This window comes from Marmota flaviventris, chromosome 9 (genome assembly GCF_047511675.1).
Source record: "Marmota flaviventris isolate mMarFla1 chromosome 9, mMarFla1.hap1, whole genome shotgun sequence".
NCBI classification, from domain to species: domain Eukaryota; kingdom Metazoa; phylum Chordata; class Mammalia; order Rodentia; family Sciuridae; genus Marmota; species Marmota flaviventris.
In genome coordinates, this window is record NC_092506.1 from 71693819 (window position 1) to 71718043 (window position 24225).

General features: G+C 34.5%; 1 protein-coding gene and 1 non-coding gene across 12 annotated transcripts in view; both read right to left on the reverse strand.

Moving 5' to 3' along the window:
- Dlg2 (discs large MAGUK scaffold protein 2) overlaps positions 1-24225 on the reverse strand; it is a 2015095-nt gene that overhangs the window by 610680 nt on the left and 1380190 nt on the right. The window lies entirely within an intron of this gene.
- On the reverse strand, positions 23472-23544 carry Trnaa-ugc (transfer RNA alanine (anticodon UGC)). Its single transcript has one exon. It is a non-coding gene; the product is annotated as a tRNA-Ala (tRNA).

A 24225-nucleotide genomic window follows, 5' to 3' on the forward strand; every position in this document is an offset into this window, starting at 1 on the left:
TAGAAATATGTATATGTATTTGTATGTGAAAAAAAAATATATATATATGTGTGTGTGTGTGTGTGTGTGTGTGTGTGTGGTGTATGTTATGGTTTTGTTATGAGGTGTCACCTAAAAGCTCAGGTGTGAGACAATGCAAGAAAGTTTAGAGGTGAAATGATTCGGTTTTGAGAATTTTGACCTAATCAGTGCATTAACACCCTCATAGGGATCAACTGAGTGGTAATTGGAGGCAAGTAGGGTGTAGCTGGAAAAAGTGGGTCCTTGGGGAATGATTTTGGGGCATATATTTGGTCCTTGGTGAATGGAGCTCTCTCTCTCTATTTCCTGGTCCTAAAATCTTTCCTCCTCTACACCCTTTATCCATGATGTTCTTCCTCACCTCAGGCCCAGAGCAATGGCATCAGCTATCTATGGACTGTGAATGACAAAAAAACCTCTTCCTCTTCTAAAATTGTTCTTGTCAGGTCTTTTGTTCACAGCAGTGAAAAAGCTGATTAAAGCAGTGTGTGTATACACCTACCACACATGCACACATTGTGTGTGTGTGTGTATACATATATATACATATATATACTGTTATATATTGTTGAGGATTCACATTGTAAAAGACTTATACAACATAATCAAGTAGAATTTAGTACAAGAATATAAAATTAGATTAATATTAATATGCTTCATCACATCAACTACATGATCATCTTGAGAGATCCCACAGACATTTCATAAAAATCAGTAGAAATTTTTGTGCGTTTGTGTGTGTGTAGAGGATTGGACTCAAGGTCCTGCACATGCTAGGAAAGCACTCTACCACTGAGCCACACCCCAAACCCTCCAGCAGACATTCCTAATTTTAAAAATCCATTTCAAAAATACTGTTCATAATAAATTTCTAACCTAAACTAACAGAGATAATTATTCCACCATTAAAATTATTATTGTTCTGGGGCTGGGGTTGTGGCTCAGTGGTAGAATCCACGCCTTGCACATGCGAGGCACTGGGTTTAATCCTCAGCACCACATAAAAATAAATAAAGGTATTGTGTCCATCTACAACTTAAATAATATTTAAAAAAATCATTATTGTTCATGATATTCTAGTAAATGCAGTACAGCAAAACACATAAATGTTATAATTATCAGAGGGCAGACAATGTAACTTGCAGATAATATACCTGTGAATCTGTGAGAAGAATCAAGTCACTTGAAAAAAATTGGAATCAACAAGAGAGCTGAGTAAACCCATATAAAATGTATTTCTATATGCCAGTTGTAATCAATTAGAAAACATATTACCATCTAGTAATCTATCAGCCTCAAGTTTAAAACAGTATGTAAAAATAAGCAACAGGAAATATGTAGTACTTATATGAAAACCAAAAGGTACATTCGTTGAGATATTATGTACACTTGATTACAAATGCTTCTCACTCACATTGGGATTAAGAATTGATAAACCCATCCTATGTTCAAAATACCATAAGTCAAAAATTCATCTAACTTACAGACTACCATAGTTTAGCCAAACAGTACACTGTAGATTATTGGTTGCTTTCCCTTGTGATTTCCTGACTAACTGGGAGCTATTGCTTTCTATTGATTCCTGGAATCACAAGAGATTTTTGTACTAAATATTGTTAGTCTAGGAAAGGACCAAAATTCAAATTTGAGGTAGAGTTTCTATGGAACACGTATTACTTTTACCACGTTGTAAATTCTAAAAATTTTAAGTTGAAACATCATCAGTCAGGGACCCTCTGTAGTCAATAACCCCATGTACAATGCATTGTGGCAAATTTTGGAAACTGAACAATAAACAAAATAGATCTACTTACTATAATCATAGAGTTTATTTTCTTTTTTTATATTGAGTTTTTAGTTGTAATTGAACACAATACCTTTATTTTATTTATTTATTTTTATGTGGTGCTGAGGATCAAACCCAGGGCCTCACATGTGCTAGGTGAGCGCTCTACCACTAAGCCACAATCCCAGCCCATAGAGTTTATTTTATTATGGGAGAAATCAGGAACAGACATTAAGTAGCTAGTTATAAAGTATTTATTTGATTTATGATGGCTGTAGATGCTACAAAGAAGAAATTATATGGGAAAATATACAAAAGACCTGCTCTAGTTTAGATAGTCAAAGGAGGTTTCTTGGAGAAAATAATATTTGACTGAGTTTTGCAGGATAATCAAGAATCAACTAGTTTGGGTATAGGGAAGAACATCTGAGCAGAGGGAACAATGTGTATGAGACCTTTGAGGCAGAAAGGAGTTAGCATAATGGAGGAACAACAACCACACAAAAAACATTGCAGAATTTCTTGAGCACAGTTTGTGAGGCAGACTGTTTTTCTAGATAAGATTGGAGAAATAGGCAGAGCCCACATTATGCCAGGACTTTTAGGCCATGTTAAGAATTTTTAGTTCTGTTCTGAGGATTATAAGAAACCATGAAAGAATTTTAAACAGGATGGTTTTGATAATAAAAATGATAACAATCATGATAATATGATTATATATTTTTACTATAGGCCAGGGAATGTTCTCTTATGTAAAAAAAAATAGTGTTAATTCATTTATTTCTTATTCTCTGAGGTAGAAACTATTATCACCTCCATCTGTCAGATGCGAAAATGGAAATATAGAAAGGTAAAATAAATTGGGAGATACAAAGATTCTGACTACAAGGTAAAGGAAAAATTGATGGGGAAAATAGAAAAGGTATCAGGGCTGATTCAGAAGCTACTGTACTCAAACTCATGAAAAGAAAGCAGCTTAATTTGCTGGTGATTAAAATTCAGGAAGTGAACAGATTAAGAAAGATGCTAGGAGGTAAAAATGGATAAGATCAGGCAAATTTTCAGATATTGCATGAAAGAAATAAACAATTTCTTCTGACTCTTAGGTCTCTTGTGTTGACTTTTAGGTCTCTCTGTTGTAAAACTGGATGACCCATGCACTGAGATGGGAAATTCTGACAGAACTAAGTTTGAAGGATCAGATTATGAGGTACATTTTGGACATGTTTTAATTTGGTTGCCTGTAAGGCATCCTGGTGGAAATGCTGAGTAGTAGATTAGGTATGCAGGTATGAAGTAAAAAGGGAAAATATATTTTCCCATTAATTTTCAATAAGTAGAATTAAGAGATTATGTAGAGAGTAGAAAAGGGAAACACTCCGAACTGAGGCTGTAGCATCTCAGCCACTAGAAGATGGGTAGAAGAACAGTAAAAATTGAGGGAGATTGCCCCTAGAGATAAAAATAAGACCAGAGAGATTACTTCACAATGAGTGGAGCTTGTGTTCCACCAGCCTTTTGGTACTCTAAAAAAAGAAGTACTACTTGGACCATCCAGTACAGTAGAGCCAGAAGTGGTTGTATAGAAACAAAGGGGAAGGAATTCTGAGATAGTGCTTAATACTACAAATTCAACTTTTTATCCTGAATTTCTTGGTTCTTCATTTTTTTTCTCTTTGGCAGTACTGGAGATGAAACTCAGAAGTGCTATATCACTGAGCTATATCCCCAGACCTCTTTTGTTTTTAGAAACAGGATCTCGATTTATTGTTCAGCCTGATTTTGAACTTGAGATCCTCCTGCCTCAGCCTCCCACGTTGCTGGGATTACAGGTTGTGAACCATTGCACCTCACCACTTTGTATCTTTCATGTGACATGAAGAATGATGGAGGTTTTCATGTGCTTCAGGTGGAATTTCAAAGGAAAGCAGCTGAAAAGCAGTGGGTCTCCCAGGAGACTATCATGCTTAAGAATGAGGTGACTTCAAAACAAAAACTTCTAGAGAAGCAACCTGTTCTAGAATCATTTAGAAGATATATTTAATGATGATAATGATGCTAAGGATCTCCATGGTAACATCTGAGATAGGTGCAAGTCAGCCATAGGGGAAAACTGCACTCTCATAAGACCTAAAGCATAGTCCACAAGTTGTTCAGCTGCAGACTTTGGGCAGAGATGCCAGCAGCATACCTGAAGGCAAGAAAAGACAGGGGAATAGCCACAGAGTTCAGGATAGACTCGGAGGACAATAAATAGAGCTACTCTGCAAACTAGCTACAAGCTCATTACTATAAAGACACATAAGATTGGCTGGTCTTTTAAATTGTCTAGCCAAGGGAGGTAGAGATGTGTTGATAGTTAAAAAATAACCCTGATAAGAAGTGTGTTCAGTGAAATTGTGAAATGAATTATTGATTCAATAGGATCATTAAATAATAATCCAACCTGAAAAAGACTGGTTTAAACTGGAAGATTCTGAGATACTTTTAATGTGAAAATCAAGTGCCACGCCCCTTCTTTTTAGTAAGAAGGATGAAACAGCTATTGAAATAAAGAACACTGAATTTTTTATCTTTCCATTTTCAAGTATGTACAAATCTATTTGAGTACTTTACAGGCAGTTCATTGGAGACCTTAGCAAGAGCTCTATGTGACTCACTGGTCATAAAAACCATGTTAGGATGGTTGGAGGAATGAGAAGAATATGAGCAAAGGGAGGCAGCAAGAGGAGCATGGTATAAAGGGTCAGTAGAATTAGATGTTAACTTGTAGGATGGAAGAAAGAATTCTGTTTAGATTGGCAAAGAACTGAATAAATTTAATTGACAAGAGAGATCAAGAAACAAAATGAAAGTTAAGAAAGGAGAAGACAATGGACAGAGAATGGAAATACGTACAAGAAAACACAGTTATAATTGATTTCAAGGAGAAGATGGTCTTTTTAAGTAAAACCAAAGAAAAATCCAAAGGGATCACTAACAGAGTTGATCATCTGTATGTGTCAGAAATCATCTGATACAAAATTTACAGATAAAATATAGAATTGTGATACAAGATGTTAAAAAGCACAATAAGAAAAAAATGTAAGCATGTCAATTAAAAAGTGGGCAAGGGAAATGCATGGATAATTAAAAAAATTAATCAGCAGATCTTTAAAACTATGTTTAACCTAATTAGTTTAAAATGTGAATTTTAAAAGAAACAATTTTGCCTATCAATTGGCAAAGTTAAAAATTAGACAACCTATGTTTATTTCCTTTGCACTATTTAAAACATCTATAATTGTTTTATAAACTGCTCAGCTCAATTATTTTAGTCTCTTATCCACCCTCTAAACTGCCCATTTTAAGAAGATAGTAGAATGTTTGTGTAGGTGATTTTTGTATTTTTAATTTCTTATACAACATTAAGCAGAAACATCTAGCAAATGAATGATTGCAGATTGGTAAGAGCATAAGTCACTTGTATACTCTGTTCATGGGAATGTCTAGTGGTATGAATGACCTAGAAAGAAACTTGAAAATATTTATAAAAGGTCATGGTCATATTCTTCAAAGTAGTCACTATAATTTTAGGGATTAATACAAAGTAAACAATCGGTATTCATATAATTTAGGATAAGAATGATCATTTAAAAAAAGAAGAAAAAAAACCAAAAGAAATATTATATGTTATCTAATTCTATATAAACATTCCTTTTCAACTTATATTATATTTATACTATCATTTTCCATAGTTACGTGACTTTTTAAATTTTGCTTCTAATAGCAAACATATAATTGAAGAAATAGGGTGTTTCATTTAATATTTTTTAAAAGTTAAAGATTTTTTTCTAGGTGTTTTTCATCTATTTTGATTTATATTTCACATAAATTGCAAAAAAAAAAGCCATTGTAAGAATCAGGCTAATGGTTCTGTTTGGGAGAGAAATTTCCACATCCCCAAGGATCACTAACTTTTTTCTTAAATTGCTGTACCCTTGTGTTTTGTTTGTCTCTTCTTCTCACCTTCCCAATCTCTTTGTTTTACCCACCCTTTCCAACATTTCCTTCTTTTTTACGCCAAAGTTTTGAGGATCATGGGCAAAAAACAGGAAAATATAAAAGGAATCATTTAGATATACTTTCATTGATATTGGTCTTTGGTTTCATGAAGTTGAGGGCAAAAATCCATGTGTTTTACATCCTTTTTTCTTTCTTATAATATTGATAGGTTTTTAGGTTTTTGTTTATTTGTTTGTTCCTCAGGTGCTGAGGAGTGAACCTAGGGGAATTTTATCACTGAGTCACATTCCCCGTCCCTTTTTATTTTTTTATTTTGAGACAGGATCTTGCTAAGTTGCTCAGGGCCTCACTAAATCACTGAAATTGACCTTGAATTTGCAATCCTGCCTCTGCCTCTCAAGTCACTGGGATTACAGGCACCCCCAGTGCTGATAGGGTTTTTTTTTCTTTTTTATATTGGTGCACAATAAATAATGTTAACTTGCTCTATGGATGTCCAGTAGAAAAATGGAATGAAAAGTGGGGAGAAATATGTTGTTATTGTAGACATAGTATATAGTCCTTTAGCATTGTATCTGTTTACTTTTAACCTAGAAGAACTAAAGGAATAAAGGCAATCAAAAGTTAGAAAAAAAGAGAGAGAGAATGTTCATTTGTTTATTAAAGTGTTATCTATTTTAAGATTATAAATAACTTAAATGTCCAATGACAAATACCCAATTAAATAAATTATCATTTCAATTTTATACTTAACAACCATTAGAATTTTTATTTTAGAATATTTTTATGGTGTGGAATAACACAATATAAACTTATATATTAAATATAAGTTAAATGAGTAAATTCCACTTTTAAGTAATGTCTATGACAGAACCTTAGTTTTGTAAAGAAAAAAATTGGAGATACATGAAATGACTAAAATACCACACAATCATTTCTTATTCTTTTATTTTGTTTTGTTTTTTGGTACCAGGGATTAAACTCAGGAGCACTTGGCCACTGAGCCACATCCCTAGCCCTGTTTTATGTTTTACTTAGAGACAGGGTCTCACTGAGTTGCTGAACACTTCCCAGTTGCTGAGGCTGGCTTTGAACTCTGGATCCCCCCAAGCTGCTGGCATTATAGGCGTGCACCACTGTGTCTGGCCATACAAACATTTCAATAGAAATTATCTCTGAATTTGATCATAGGGAACTTTGTTTTCTTTGTTCTTTTCTTTTTATTACAGACACACACATATATATAGTATTTGGGTTCCTTTGGACATAATTATAAATACAAGAAATTTGATTTCAATACCATTTCCTCTCCACTTTCTTCCCCTCCTCCCTACCCCTCTTCTCACTCATCTACTGATTCTTTGATCTTTGCTATGTCCTGCAAAATTTCTACATAGGGTCAAAAAATAATTTTAAAATAGCTTAAGGATTCCTGCCAGAATCCTTCAGATCTTAGAAAACTAAAATTTCTTATACCATGTTCAGAGGAAAGAAAACTGAAGGCCTATTTTTATAAACTTCAAATCATTCCTAATTATTCTGATTTTAATTTTAACCTTTTAAAACATTTGCATATAACATAGCTTCTTTATATTTATGGCAAAAAATATACACACATATATATTGCTTATGCTTTAAAAAAATCAATGTCTATTTTTAGAATAATCCTTCAATAATTACTCAAGTCTAACAACATAGTTAAGCCAAACTTAAAACAGATTAGAATCTCCATCCAGAGGACTAACAGCATATATAAAAATGTAATGACCTATAGTAGTTATAGACTTTAATTGCAATCTTAAAATAGAATCACATATTTTTCTATGACTTTTTGTGGCCTTTATTGGTTAATTGAGTAATTTTGGATTTATAGTAACTCATTTGTGCTATTTGCATTAGAATAAAGCCTTCTCTCTTTATAAGGTTTCCTCTTTCCACAGGCAAACAGGAGAAATAAACCCCTTTTATTTCTGTTTCCTGGTCCTTTCTAGAACAATGCATGTGTCCTGATGCATGTGTTCAGGTATTTTTTTTATGTGCAATTCCAACTCAATATTGATAATGCTTATAAAATTGGCAGCAGCATTCTTAAGCAGGGGGTGGCAATGTTGTTTAGAGAATGTCACTTTCATACTTAAATGCATGGTAATTAAATAATTCTACTATGCCTTTAATTCTGATTTTCTTCCATAACACCCACAACTCTTTCCATTTTTCCTGATGAGTCATGAGCACCATGATAATAACTCAACTTATCCTGTCATCCTTTGCCTAGATCTAGCTGTGCTTAATAGAAAAGACAGGAAAAAAGTTCTGAGAGACAATGTAACAAACTAAAAATGCACATTTTGTGGATTAGACAATAACACAGTGTGCAGATCCTTGTTTGAAGAATTACTGAAAGTATGGCAAGTCTAATTTGAGCACCTACCAATATATGGCACAGTCAGACAATGGTAAATGTTTGCTGAGTTTATGGATGATTAAGCATAGATGACTGAGAAAGTAAGAGCAATGGAAAAGGTCTAAAAATCTCTGAAGAGTCTCATATTTTTCCATGAGTCTTCAAAGGGCTCTAACCAGACCTTTGTTAGAATAGTTTGTTACTAAGAGTTTTGTATACATGATCTCATTTCCTTTTCACAATAACTCTATGAAGTGGGCAGAGACACAGGGTAGATGAGTGAGTAGATACACTGGAATTTGAACCTATACTATCTGACTCCAGAGATCACTGCAAACCACTATACTGATAATTTTCAGAGGAATTCCAAATGATGAAGACTATTGTTTAAGGCTGGGATTAAACTCAGCAGGGAACCCTTTTTGATACACATTCTAGTAGTTCCTAGTGATCATAAGGTTCCCATTTGCTATGGTTTGAATATGGTCCATATGTTAAAAGCTTGTTTTCCAATGTGATGGTACTGGGAGGTAGTAGAATCTTTAAGAGATGGGGCCTAGTGAGAAGTCTTTGTGTGAACAGGGACATTTCATCACAAAAGATTAAGGTACTTCTGTGGTGACCACAGAAGACAGGTTCATTATAAAAGGAGCAATTTGGGCTCCTTTCCACCTCTGTGCTTCATGGCTGTGATGCTGCCAATAAAACCTTGTCAGAGGGTGCAATGTGCTTTCTGAAATTTCAGCTTCCAAAACTGTCCACTAAATAAAACTCTTTAAAGTTGGCTGGTGTCAAGTCGTAGCAACCAAAAGCTTACTACTACATCATTCACATTTAGCTCTGAATTATCAAGCCTTCCAGCATTGCTCCTGCTAAAGCCCTATGCAATCATTTATGGTTCAAAGAATAATTTTATCATCTTATAGTTGGAGGCTAGAAGTCTAAGATCAAGATGTTGACAGAGTTGATTTCTTGTGAGGGCAGCAAGGGAGAATCTGTTTCATGTTTTTTCCCCTGTCTTCTGGTAGCTTATTGGCAATTGTTGATATTAATTGGGTTGACAGATAAATCACCCCAATCTCATCTTTATCTTCACATGGTGTTTTCCCTGTGTGCATATAATCTCCATGTCTAAATTTCACCTTTTGTTTAAGCACAATTTTTTTGGATTAGAGCCTACCCTAATGACCTCATTTTACCTCTGTCATCTGTAAAGATCCTATTTTCAAGTCAAGATACATTTATAAGTGCTGGGGATAGGGCTTCAACATCTTTTGAGGAGAGCCTAATTTAAACTATGACAATTGTTAACATCTTCAAATGTACTCTAAATCAGTTGTTTGTTTATTGCTGGTCTTCCTCCTTAGAATATTTGCTCAATGGGACAGGAATGTTTTGCTTAATCATTGTTATATTCCCAGGATGTAAAATTGTGCCAACATACAGTACTGCTAATTAAATATATATTAAAAGATAAATGAACTATAAGGCAATTACTGAGAGTAAGAGCTGGATAAGTAGGAGGAGAGTATGAGATAAAGTTAGAACATTAGTTTGGATCCAGATCAGAGAAGACCTTATCAACACACTCAGAAGTGTCAAGTTAGTTGTATCTAATGTCTTTTTATTTAAAAACAAAATAAAACAGCCTGCCTCAATTTGCTAAATGCTGCTAAATTTATAGTTTATTCAAACAATTCTCTTGTTAATTCATTGGATTTAGTGTCTTAAAAGTGATAAGAAATTTTTACAGAATTGATTTCTGATGTTATCATGTATTTTACTATCTAATATTTGGTATCGTGTATAGATTTTCAAAACAGATCTTTATCATTCAAGAGCTTACTTGTCATGAAAACAATTCTTTCTGCTAGACATGTGGATGATATATGTATGCCTGGGTGAATCTAATTGTTCCTATTTTCTTTTTGTCCTCTCAATTTTCTCAGAATACATTGGAATGACTCTCATGTATTCAAGATTTCCTCCCCTTAGCAGCACCACAGTGGAAGAAGTTTTAGTCTTTGGCTAATTGGATCAATCAGGCATTTGGGGGCAATATTCTATTTGACTAATGTCATCAGCTGAGGCTGGGCAGCCAGTAAACCAGGAAACATAGGGACAAAAAACACAAGTAGCACAGTTTAAGTGGAACAAACGTGTGTGGGTTTTGAAAGTATATCTCCTAACTTCAGAGTTTAACATACAATTTATAAAATAGATCATTCTTTGGCATGTTCTGCTAGAGACTTATAAGCTGTCAATTAATGTTCTTAAACACAGTCTTTTTATTTTAACTTAATGACCCTGAACCCAATGAAAATCATTCAGTCTGCTGACAGATGAAAGAAAACAAAGTAAAAAGTATACCAAATAGGTCAGAGGAAAGGTGTTTCAAGAACCTGAATAGGCTTTCTTCCATAGTCTTTTCTGAAGATGACTGAATAAATAGTATTTAGATGTAATGTAACAGATCCAGGCCTAGCAAAAAAAACTTTAAATTTGGGAGGACTAAGAACTCATCTACTAAATCACTCTATATTTATAGACTAGTTGACAAAGGCCCAAAGAGTGAATGGATTTCCTTGAAGTCTTTTGGTGCAGGCTCTAAGAGGATGGCAACAGGAAGAAAGTCAGGTACCCACCAAGCATTTATGTGATCTGAATTTCCCAGGATAATCCCAGTTTCAGCTTTGCAGATTTACTATCCACAAAAACTATCCAAATGGCCTCCAAATTTCAATATTTAAGCTACATGTCTCAGTACTTCACAATTTTAATGTCAAGTGAGCCTTGCAGATAGAAGGATATGCAGTAGGGAAAAGAGGTTATGGTTGGACTTTCCTTAAATGGAAAATATACACTCATTAGTTACTTCACACAGAAAACACAGTAATTTAAATTCTAGTGAGGAAAACTGAAAAAAACAATTCAAAACTAAATTCTAAAACTCACAATGAATAAGACCTATACTTTGCTAACCATGAGGTTTTAAATATGAATATTACACATTTTCCCAGCCACCAAAAGAAATGCCTTAAAAGTGAATGATCTGTGAATTTTATCCCCCCAAAAGCAAGCGACTATATTTCAAGAATCCTAATCTTTCTGCATAACCAAACTTAGAAATTTTATAAAATTATTACATATAATAAAAAGTATATAGTACTATATTAAATATTTAATACATTAATAAATACAATCTAAAAAGTCATAACATAGTATTTAGTACTAGAGTATATACTTTAAAACTATATAAAAGTTCTAATGTACAAAACTATTTTCTAATTAAATCATATTCTTAAGATAGCAAACAATAAATACATTTCAAAGCACACAAAATAATAGGCCTAGATTGACCTATCACAATCTCAAGAAGGGGGAGCATGAATCTGAAACTACCTTCTATCTGTAAGTTGAAGACATTAATAAGATGCTTCAAAATAAATGAATCTGTGACATTCTTTCAAAATATTACTGCATCATTTTTTTATATATATGGGAAAACAAGTTATATACTTGTTAATTCTCTTGGAAGCAAGAGAAAAAAAATCACACCTTCCCCAACACCTATAACAGGCAAAAGTTTATTTTAGGCATTGTCAAACACACACACAAAAGAAAACATAGGGCATAGTGGTATCCAGAACAATATGAATCTACTCTATATAAATTTATCAAATATGTATAAGTAGAAAAGTGTGTGTGTGTGTGTGTGTGTGTGTATAATTTCTAAGCAACTACTAGAGTAAAATATTCACATACCATCACTTCTTTAGTACTTCATTTGTGTCCAACTTCTGAACTAAATGAGCATGACAGCAGAAGTAAATTACTCTTTTGTAAAACAAAAAATGACAGGGTAAAATGCATGAAATTAATACTTGTAAGCTTAGAAGTAAGTGGCCTTAATTGGTTCTCATCTTCAACTTGCTTTTAGAGAATCATCTCATTGCAAGTGGAACTAACTGTTCTTAGAAATTAATCCACACAAAGAAAAGAAAAACTAAGTGAAGGTCATCATTAAAAAGACATATATCTTATAGAATACAGGGTCAAAATGCTGCAATCCAGATGTTTAAGTTAGAAAACCAAAACATACATGTACTTTGTAAATAGACAATTATGTGTGTACCACCAGTGTTATATATGTCTTGATTATGGTAGCCAAAAACTAAGATATCTTCTTTGACTTAAGCTAGAAAGGCATTATGAAAGTGGTACAGTTGGTTTTGAAAAAAGAAGAGTAAAGTTCTCACCTACAGAGAAAGAAGCAATCACAGCATACTGAAGAAGGGAGGGACAACTGTTCAAAGCTGAGAAGCAGAGAAGATAGCAGAGAAGAGGGGAAGGAGCAAGTTTAGGTCATTGAAGTCCATGGTAAAGTTTCAATATGAATGCTCCATAGCATCCCCCAAGGAAGGTCTGAGCCTTAGGATGTGTGTGTGTGTGTGTGTGTGTGTGTGTGTGTGCGGAATTTATAAAATTTCATTCATTCATTACTTGTCAAACATCTACTCTTAGTCAAGTACTAGGATGCCAGGATTACAATGATAACCCATATCTAAATGTGGCATAGCAAGTGTGACATGGGCGGGGTGCTCAGGGGAGGGGCACATAAAGGGTGACTTAGGCTTGTGTACAATGGACCTTATACACAAAGTAGAGAAAAAGATTTGAAATGAAGGGTAGAGTCAAGAAAAAAAAAGGACAGAAGACATAAAATATTTCTTCTGACTTCTATGAGGATTAACTGTTTAATTAATTACAAAGCTTACATGGAGCTTTTAAATGTTTTTTGAGTTTTAGATTCTTTAATATAAAAAAAGCATGACATGAAATGCTGTTGTCCTGGCTTTTACTCTGGTCAAGGCTCTAGGTTAAATGGCTAGAGGCAGTTTTCAAAGAATATAGTGTATGCACATTGTATTCCAAGTGTTTGTTTAAAAAATGTTAAGTCTCATGTTGTATTACTGTCAGAGCAAAGCAGATTCACCAAGATGTATTCAGAGACTTTGAGCTTTCGGTTGCAGAATCATGTGATGTTATGGAATAGTGATGACAAAAGTGCTTGAGAAAAAACAAAGGAAGCACATGTAACTATTTGACTCCTTACTGCCTTCTTTCTAATGTACACATTGCTTACAAAAGTGAGACCCCAAATAATGGTACATACAAAATATAAATTTCATTTCTCAATACTCATAAAACATATTTTTCTGCCATGGTCCTTTACTTATTGAGAATTCACTATGTGCAAGATAGAGTGATAAATGTTATATATTCACTGGTAAACAAAATAAGGATGCCTATTTGATTTCATAGAGTTTGAGTATCTACTGACACAGGCAGGCATTAAAGAAGAAATAAGCAAATAAAATCAAATTACAAGTACGATGGGAGAAAATAATGACAGGGCTAGCTAATTTAGATTGAAAGGTTACCAACAGTTTACTTGAGGAAGTAATGGTTAAACTAATGCTTGAAAGATGGCTGGGAATTGCTAAGCCAAAAGCAGAGGAAATAGCATTTCAGTAGAATTAACATTTCTTTAAATCTTGGATTTTCAGGACATGAAAGTACTGATGAAACTCAAACAGAAAATGGGGAAGAGAGATGAAAATTATCAGGAGCAAACAACTATCCAGAATCCTTAAAGGAAAGTTATATCTACAGAAGCTGGTCAGAATATCACTGTCCTTGAACAAAGGTCACTGCAAATACTACAGTACAATCTAAAATGTTTAAACAATTAAGCTGAATTTGGCATGATGCAGCATAGATATCCAGGCAGGAAACTGGAAGAGACATTTTTACCTTATTTGTTTTTCCTGTGATATAGTGATGAGGTCGTAAGAATCAGAATATTTTTAAAAAGTAAAAGTCAGAATATTTTCACACATGAGAGAAATTGAAAGGTCTAATATCTTCAAGGGAATAGAATGAAAATTTCAGTGAAACTAGTGGAAGAAATATATTCTCTTCCTATTTTTGATGTTTATAGTTCTGGAGGCATACCTGAGGTCACAAGATATCTTAGGGCAGGGATAAGGAAACTAGTGGAAGTATCATCTCAGAATGACTTGTTTAGGCTATAGGAGATTGTACCTGCTAAATATTCATGGGAGATATTTTTTTAAAAGAATTCTGTGTTAGGTTGGATTTGAGTCTAAACCCCATATACAAAATACTATGTTGCAAAATGTTCATAGCTAAACTGGAAGTAGTTCATCTTCATTTAAAAAACACCTTGCAATATTATTAATCATTTTATTTTTGATTGATCAAAATAACCTATATTTTCTTAGTATATTTTATAATCCAAAATTTCCTTCCAGAATAAAGAGTAATACAGGTATATGGATAGCTTTTTTCCTAATTGGGCAGCAGGGTTGACCCTGAGTAAGTCGATATACTTCTGTGAAACTCCATTTTTCTCTAAAATGTAAAAAAAAAAAAATATAGTGTTGAATGAACTGCCAGACTTCTTCAGCACCAATATTTTCTGATTCTGTGGTATGCATTCTCTTTTATTAGAAACTCAGTTTCTTTCTTCCTCCTTATATGTACTATTGTGTGTGCACTTGGCAAGAAGCAAGGAATTTAGTGTGAGAGATAGGATCCTCAATCTGCTGCAGCTTAACAGAGGGGAGGGGATGAAGTGATTAAATGAAGTGAAGTGATTAAGGCTGTGAAGATGGAGTGGGATATATAACAGGGTGTTCCAGTAACATTCAGGGGGAACTCTTGACACAACCAAAGAATTAGGCAGAGCTTGAGGAGGAAGAAACAGATACTTGTAGCAAAGTATTGCTTCACGGTAACTACATGGTTAATTTCCTTGTACTATTTTATTAATTTCATAGAAAAAAAAGGCGGGGGGGGGGGCAGCCAATTTCAATGTCAGCTGGGAAGTGCTGTTTCTCAAAACCTAGGAAGTTATGGGGACTCAAAGGACATGCATAGGAGTGGTCAGTATCTTGATTCTGGTCTTGACAATGCTCAGAAGCACATTCATATTCACAGCTTGGCATCTCATCTTCTCAACACCCATCAGAGCACAAAACATTGCTTTTTACTCCTTAAAATTATTAACACCTATTAGTTGTACAAATTAACGAGTTTCACTGTGCTTAACTTCCTCACTCTGCTCCTCCTCCCAGGCCCCTCCACCTTCCTTAGTAGTAGTTCTACTACTTTCAGGTGCTTTTTGTTTTTTTCTTTAACTACTCTAGATTCCACTTATGAGAGAATACATGTGACACCTGTCTTTCTGTGTCTGGTTTATTTTGCTTCACATGATGGTCTCTGGTTTCCATCTATTTTCCTGCAAATGACATGATTTCAGTCTTCTTTATGGCTGAATAATACTTCATTGTGTATATGAACCACATTTTTTTTATCCATTAATTTCTTGATAAGTACCAAGGCTTATTCCATACCTTGGCTATTGTGAATACTGCAGCAATAAACATGGGTATGTAGGTATCCCTTTGTATGCTGACTTCATTACCTTAAGATGTATTTCCAGGAGTGGGATAGCTGGATCATATGGTAGTTCTATTTTTAGTTTTTTGAGGAGCTTCCAAACTGTTTTGCATAATTGCTGTACTAATTTAAATTCCCATCAATAGTACATAGGGGCTCCTTTATCCTCCTATTATTACCAGCATTTATGAATTTTTGTTTAGACCTTGTTAATAACCAATTACCCAGTCAATAGGGAGATAGGTCAAGTTTCCACTAATATTTGAAGGTGGCTTCTGTCCAGAAAAAAAAAATAGAATTCTATAACTTGTAGTCTTATCATAAAAAGTTTCCTCAGTGATTGTGTATGTGTGTCGATGTAAGAGTGTGTACACTAATCCAGACCAGGACTTATTTAAGTTTATACCACAGTTATATCTGTAGAATATCCTGATGCTTTGTCAAAGCAAACCTACTAATTCATCCTTCCCCCTTTCTGATAGTGTCTGAAGTCCAGCCAACAGAGTATAGTTATAGCAGCATCTCCCTGCTAGCAAAATGTGAAGACAATGATTATTTTGAATATCATTTGCCATTTCAGGGGAAAAACAAATTTTAAAAATCTGTTTGAGTGGCTAACTTCAATAAAAATCTATTCTACTTTTTCCCATAGCACTTATCACCGTATGGTATACTTATCTTATTTATTCAGCTTATTTAGTGTCTCTGACTAGGATATATGTTATCTAAGGGTACGGATTTTTATTTTCTGTCTGCTGCTGTACACACTGAGCCTAGAACAGAAGAGAATACAATCGTAGGTGATCAATAAATATTTATTTTCTGACTGAATGAATGTTGCTCAAGCAGCAGACAACTTGTAGGATAGAAAATGTGTATCTATGAATGGTTCTAAAACTAGGGCATATTTTTTCTCTTTATCCAAATAGATGAGAAGAAAGTTGGGGCCATTAGTATTATTGTAAGAAGCTACCAAGGGAGGTCAACTTATAAGTTCTGGACAGGAGCTAGCACGTCTTGACAGAGGACTTTCAAATGCCCAGTAGAAGAGAAAGGCACCCAAGAATTAAGAGGTAGTCAGGGAAGCCTTCTCAAAAGAGCTAATACCTAAGCTTGCACATAATGATTGACCAGACCTTGGTTAGGCAAAAGTGAAGAGATGGAGAAGAGCATTTGAAAGAAAGAGAAATGAGAAACAGAGAACCCCATGAGTTTGGAGAATTCCAAATAATGCCATGTGCCTGGAGTATGGATACAAGGTAGTGGTAAGGAATGAGCTGGAAGTGAGAGTAGACTACATTATGCCTTAGGTACTACACCCAGAAGGCGGATTTTTCCCCTAAAAATCAATGTGGAGTTATGAGTATCGCAGTCATGTTTTATTTTGGTTAAGTGTGTTATACACTGGGCTGGATTTCTAGTTAGCTGGTTGATGTAATCCTGATGAGACCTGATGATAGCCTGAAGTGCATTGTCCACCTGGGAAAAGTAGGTGGGACTGGAAAGAGATTAGAAACATGCAATTGACAGAATTCAGTGGCTAACTGCATGTGATCAGTGAGGATTGCTTTCTGGCTAAACAGATGGTGATGCTAAGGGGAGAATAAGCAAGAAGGAAGAGTACTCTAGATTGACATAATTGCATGATTTTTCTCTATACCTGGTATTTTCACATAAGCCCAATACACTGGGTAAGATACTTAACTTTCTAAACCTCAGCTTTTTCATCTGTATACGGAATTAGTAAAAACTACCATTTATAGTAAGAAATAGGGTATGGAAAAATCAAAATAGGACTGAGTTCAGGATCCTTGAAATTTAGCTTACTTAACTCTTACAACCTTCAGTTTTCTAATATTTTAAAATGAGGATAATAAAAACCTAATTGCTAGTTTGTTGTAGAGTTTAAATAAAATTGGTGTGAGGAGGCTCCAGCATATCTCGACTACTTTGAAGCTATCATTACTATAATCATTATAACTGTGTTATAAGGAAGTGACAAATTAAAACTATTCAGTCCATTTAGTAGATGATTTTCTAAAGAAGTGAAAGATATGGCTTTGCAGAGTAGAAAAAAAAATAATAGTAAGCAAGTAAGGGAAAAAATAAGTAGGGGGCAACTGACTAGAACAGAGATTTGTCACTAACACATGACAGGAAACCCTGGGTCAGGAACTCTGCAGTTGGCTAAAAGTTAATTTGTGTGTATAGTCAAGGCCAAGTCTCCTGAGTCTTCCACGTGGCATGGAAAGTGGGCAATAGCACTTTTTAAAACTTAGTGCACTTTCATTTGGGCTCAATAAAATGAAAGATTAAAATTGTGGGGAGTAAAAAGATCTATTATGCTTACTCCACTCATCCAGAGCAGGAGATGGAAATATCTCACTGCATTTTTCTTTTGGAATCCTTACTGCCCAGGGGGACCTCATGATGAATACACAACTGAAAGGAGGAGCCACAGCAGAAATAAAAATACTACAAAGTATTCCACAGGCTCATCCTCAACAGACCATGGTGCCAAGCCAGTCAAAAGGGAGTTTGTGATGAGAATCACAGACTTTCTGGTGTAGAGTATGTCTTTGGCTGCAACCGTGTAGTCTGTGGCAGCTTACCAGATGGCCAGAAAATTCTGTGGTGAACTGGGACCTGGCAATTCAGTAGTGGCTTATAAATGTTAAGAAGGCTCAACTTTCTCCTGAGGTTTTGAAACTATTCAGCTTTGACATGCTTCATATGTAACAGCAAAAGTATGGTTATTTAATCTCCTTTTCTAGATTTTTAAGAACTAGCAACCATGTTTCTACAATTGAAAAGAAAAAAATAGTCCCACATTTTCACAAAGGAGCTGAGTTTTCTCTGAATGAGATTTCAGCAGTGCTAGCCAGTGTAATTTTGAGGTGATAATGAACAAGTTTGCGTGTGTGTTTCAAATGCTATCTGCACACTTTGTATTCATTATTAAAGTAGACTTTTTTTTTTTTTTGGTATAATTCAAACAGGTTTGGGAAGTACCAATTTGTTCTCAAAGTTATTATCAACAGATGTTTCACGATTTTGATCACACAGGATAAGTCACTTAGGAGACCTGCTGTATAAGGATCACCCAATGTAAAATAATCTGAAAGAATGAAAGAATGTCTCCACCATATGGCTCTGTCTGCTTGTGGCTATAAATTGTGCATTATGAATGTGAACTGGGTTAATATTCAATTTCCCTTCTCAGGATTCCAAGAATGATACACAGCCTTCTAAGACTAATTTATTAATTCAATAACCCTGAGATTTGAAAAATAACTGATTTCACAGTCAGTGTTGCCTTCATTTAATATCATTACACTTCCTTCCCCACTGAGCACAAATGCAGACTCAAGTGTTCAAGTTGAGAAACATCCCCTTGGAAACCAGAGGCAAGAATCCCTAGATCAGCCATTCAAATGCTGAGCTTTCCAAAGGGAAAAGCACAATGCTCTGTGAAATAGCACAGCCGGCCTTGACAAAGTGGACAGAGAAATGCTAAAACTGCACAGCAGGCAGTTCTTTGTAAAATCTACATTTGACCCAGGCTCAGTTCAAACCTCAGATCTGTCAATACCTAGCTGTGCAAACTCCTGTAAGTCACTTAATCACTCAATGCCTCATTTTACAAGGTAGACTTGATAATTTAGGAAGTTGTTGCAAGGAGGATTACAGAAGGTAATACAATAAATTTAACAATAAATTTCAGATTTCCAGAATACTGTCATCTTTTTGTATCTGAGGGTTCCCCATCCATAAATTCGCCCAACGGTGGATCAAAAACATTCAGGAAAAAAAATGCCTCCGTACCTAACATGTACTTTTTTTTTTTGTAATCATTCCCTAAACAATATGATACATCAATTTATTTAACATTGTATTAGGTACCATAACTAATATAGAGATGATTTAAAGTATTTAGGAGAATGTGTGCTGGTCATATGAAAAGACTGTGCCATTTTAAATAAGGGACTTGAACATCATGAATTTTGCTATCTGTAGGATTCCTGGAACCAATACCCTGCACATACCAAGGAACAAATGTATACATATTAAATCCCTTATCATCAGAAGAACAACCAGGTCTGAGTGATGTGTAGCTTGCAGGTAGAGCAGTGTGATGCATTTCAACTGCATCTGAAAGTGTTGGGCAAAGCATTTGGTCAGTTCACCTAGGAGCATCCTTGAGGCCCCACCAAACATGATAGACTGTGCTGAAAAGCATGTGTTGTTCTTTCTACCCAAACAGCCCAGGTTGAAAACAGCCTGTCCCTAAAGTAACAAGCTTGGTGAGCAGGTGGTTAAATAACACTAGCATCAATTCAGTCTTGATGCAGTAATAAATATTCCTTGCAAAATATTTTGTTTCTTGTATATTTTATCATTGAATGCAGGCACAGAGAAACCTACATTGGATTAAAAACATTCATTTTATTAACTGGCCAATGTAGAGGCCTGGATTTTTGTTCTAGTATGACAAAATGAGTAAGAAAGGACATTTTCTCTTTTGTTTTCAGGCTTATCACATGGAATAGTTTTGTAGATAAAGCCTAGTAGGCACTCAATGATAGATCCTTCTGCAGTAAGGACTCTTATTCACATTTATCTTTCTTTCTAACTCTTCAGCTATCTGAAAGCAGATATCATTATTTCACTACCTAATCATATATATATATATATATATATATATATATATATATATATATATATATATATATATATAGCCGTCCCAGGAAAGGTGACCTATTCATGCTTGTTGATTGAACAAACCATGAACTCCAGGCACCACAGAGGGCATTCAAAGCACATCTAGAATGAGAGAAAATGTTTAGAGAAGGAATAATAATCAAGAACATTGCCAAAGGGAGGAGACAATCCACAGGGGAAATAATTAATGGGTTGGGGAAAGATTCTCTAGAAAGATTCAAGGGAGAAAGCGGACATACTCTCTCAATGCCCATCACCTAAAGATCACCTAATCTAGTAACAATGATGATACTGATAATTGATGCTCGAAAAATGCTTAATAGAGTCAGGCATATTTGAAATGCTTTATACTAATGAATGCATCTGGTCCTCAAAACCACTCCACAAGTGTACATTATTATCACCCCACTCAGTAGAACACACACACACACACATACACACACAGATAGGGGGTGGAGAAAGTTACTCACATTCATAAAACTATTAAGTGTTAAATCATTAAACATATAATTTGATTTCAGGATACATACACTAAAAATACTTCATTATATTGGTAAAAATAGTTTAGTAGAAATTACCAGAAAAAATTATAATCATTGTAAGGAAAGACAAACAAAGATAGCCAATGTCAAGAGGGTTAAAGGGTCTCTCTTTCTGGAGATACAAAATGAATTTTTTTTTTTACTGTTGCATTATGATTTAATCTAATTGCACAAAAATTTTGAAATTACAACTCCTCCAGATTTCTAAGAGGAAGGTTATTATGCATGCCTCCATATTCAATTCTGCACTGTTACATTTGAACCATATTGTAAATTTTACATCATGATGGATCAGTTTGGAATTTCCATGCAACACCTCAAATCATAAAATGGAAGCAAATTTTAAACAAAATGAAAATTTTGTATGTGTAACTCTCTCTCATTCTCCTGAACATTTATGATAGTTGCTTTTTAAAATGCAAGTTTAAATGATCTGAGGGGCATGTTAAAGTATAATTTGTTATGAGGGACTGTTGCTTCTGATTTCAACTTTGTTTGAATGAGACATTATTGACTGCATTTTTAAAATTTATTTTTTATTTATTTTGGGGGTACCGGCTTTGAATTCAGGGGCACTCAGCAACTGAGCCACATCCCCAGCCCTATTTTGTATTATATTTAGAGATAGGGTCTCACCTCGCTTTTGCTGAGGCTGGCTTTGAACTCGTCATCCTCTTGCCTTAGCCTTCCAAGTCATGGGATTACAGGCATGTGCCACCATGCCCAACTATTGACTGCAGTTTTAGATTTTTAGTTAGTTTTGAGTAAGGTGATTATCTGGATTTTTTTAGTATTAAAGTAAAGCCAAAAAACAAGAAAGCAAGAGAGTAAAAAATGACTGAGATTGTAAGAAAAAGATGTGAATTTAAAATGGCTTTTGCTATGTATTGAGTGATCTTGGGAAACTCTTGTGAACACTAGTGAGTGTTCATTTCCTCATTTGCAAAATGAGGAACACCATGTTTTATTTTCCTTTTCATGAGGTGGATGAAATATCAGAAAAATAATTTGAAAGTAATGAAGTAATATTAAAATGAGATGTATCATACAATATACATTATATCACCTGAATTAAACAATAACATTGAACATCATAATAGAGCTTGCAATCTTACCAATTTTAAGTTTGAGAAACTATATTTTCATTTGAAAACTTCTAAAACATAACTGGAATACTGTTATAACTGTATTCTTTTATGAGTTAGAAAAATGCTAAAAATACAAATGTGATATCATGTTTCTTGTTATTTTCACCTAGAGTTAGAGTGATATTAGTGAGTTTTGAGCAAAGTTTAAGTAGATGGTGGGGGAAGAGTACAGTTTATTTCATGAATGTTAAGAAATAATCTTAAACAGAAATAAGTATATCTCTAACCACCTACTAATTTTCTTTTCCTTGATGCTTATTTCTTCTTTCCAATGCTAACTGAAGATTCTTTGCCATTTGGCTTAGTTTTCCTTTTGATAAATGTACTGAAGACCTAAAGGCAATCTGAGCATACCACACCTGGTCAGAAAATAAAAATTTTATTCCAAAAATGTTCTTAATATTCTCCATGCCTCCAGATGGCATCTAAATAGCTCTGCCACACACTAGTTTGGACAAAAGTCTTAACTTATTTAAAGAAGTAAAGTAGTGGTTCTAAGCTTATGCAATAGACTTATTGTCAAGATATGAGACAGCCCTTGTTGAACGATTTACATATAAGGTTCAACCTTCAATAAATGATTAAGCTTTATATATTTAATTGTTGCAGCTAATACTGCTGCCAGCACTGGAAAGGGTAGCACTGAGCACTGGCCTCGACTAATGAAGAATAGTCTTTTTTTCTTCTTATCTATGGATTTATTATCTATCTTAGGACACACATAAATACAAGAATAAATATCAATTATATGAAAGAAATGTGTATATAATGTAAAATACAAAATGTATATAAAGTATACATAACAATGTTTATTATAAAGCATATGAATGGAAATATTTATCTGTGTATAATGTGTTTATAAATATATACATATTTATACATTTATATATACATTTGGATATATGTATTATGTACATTTGGATAGACACATTGGGAGGGAAAATTAGTCTTTATCTATATCTCTTACTAGAAGACTAAATGGGATTCATCTAATGATTAACAACAAACCAGATATAAAATGTCAAATGAAAAGGATTAAAGTAAGAATCATTTTAGCCATTTAGGGCCTTGAAGTTTTAGACTCCTAATTATCCTTTAATGTAGCTAAAATCCAAATGAACAAGAGCCATGTTAGTTAACATTCTATTAGTGGATGCAAGTGTCCCCTCAAAGGATTTATTTAAATTCTGGGCTCATGTTGAGTAGTGATAAACCTACTTAGTTACATTGGTTTTATTGGGCCATATTTTAATCTGATTGGATATTAAGATGACAACAGGTTCTTTCTCACTTAAATGTGAGATTCTTGAAGAAAGTGGCCAGATTTTTTTTTTTTTTTTTTTTTTTTTTTTTGGTGGTGGTGCTGGGGATTGAACCCAGGGCCTTGTGCATGCAAGGCAAGCACTCTACCAACTGAGCTATATCCCCAACCTAGTGGCCAGATTTTAGAGAAAAAAATGAATCATAGTGGAAAGAGTTCACCTATTTTTGCCTCATGACCTTGGACATATCATTAACCTCTGTTAACACTGGTTTTCTAATCATAGTTCAGTGATTCTTGGGTAAGGATAGCACTGAACCCATCACTGTCACCTGGGACTTGTGTACTTAACTTTCACATTGGTCATTTTTGTTTTACCACAAGTATTTCTTGCTTGTCACTTTCCTGACTCCAGGTAGAAAGGTGATTTATTTGGCCAGTGCTATGTGAAGAAAGGTTTTGGTGTCAACTCCAGGGATAAATCTCAATTTGCAGTTGTGATTTACAGATGTGAACACATCAGGATGAAGTCCTGGTCAGTGTGATAGTTCATTTTATGTGCCAAATTGACTGGGTTAAGGGATACCCAGATATCTGATAAAACATTCTTTCTGGGTATGTCCGTGAGGGTGTTTCTGGAAGGAATTAGTATTTGAATTAGTAGACTGAGTAAAGAAGTGTCTTGACTGACACAATTGGGAACATCCAATTTGTTGAGGGTCTGGAAAGAAGAAAAGGACAGAGAAAGGGTAAACACCCTTTGTGTTCTGGAGGTAAATAAAATGGGTACCTTTTCTTTCCCTGAGATATCAAAGCCCCAGGTTTCTTGGGCCTTTGTCTCTGGAATG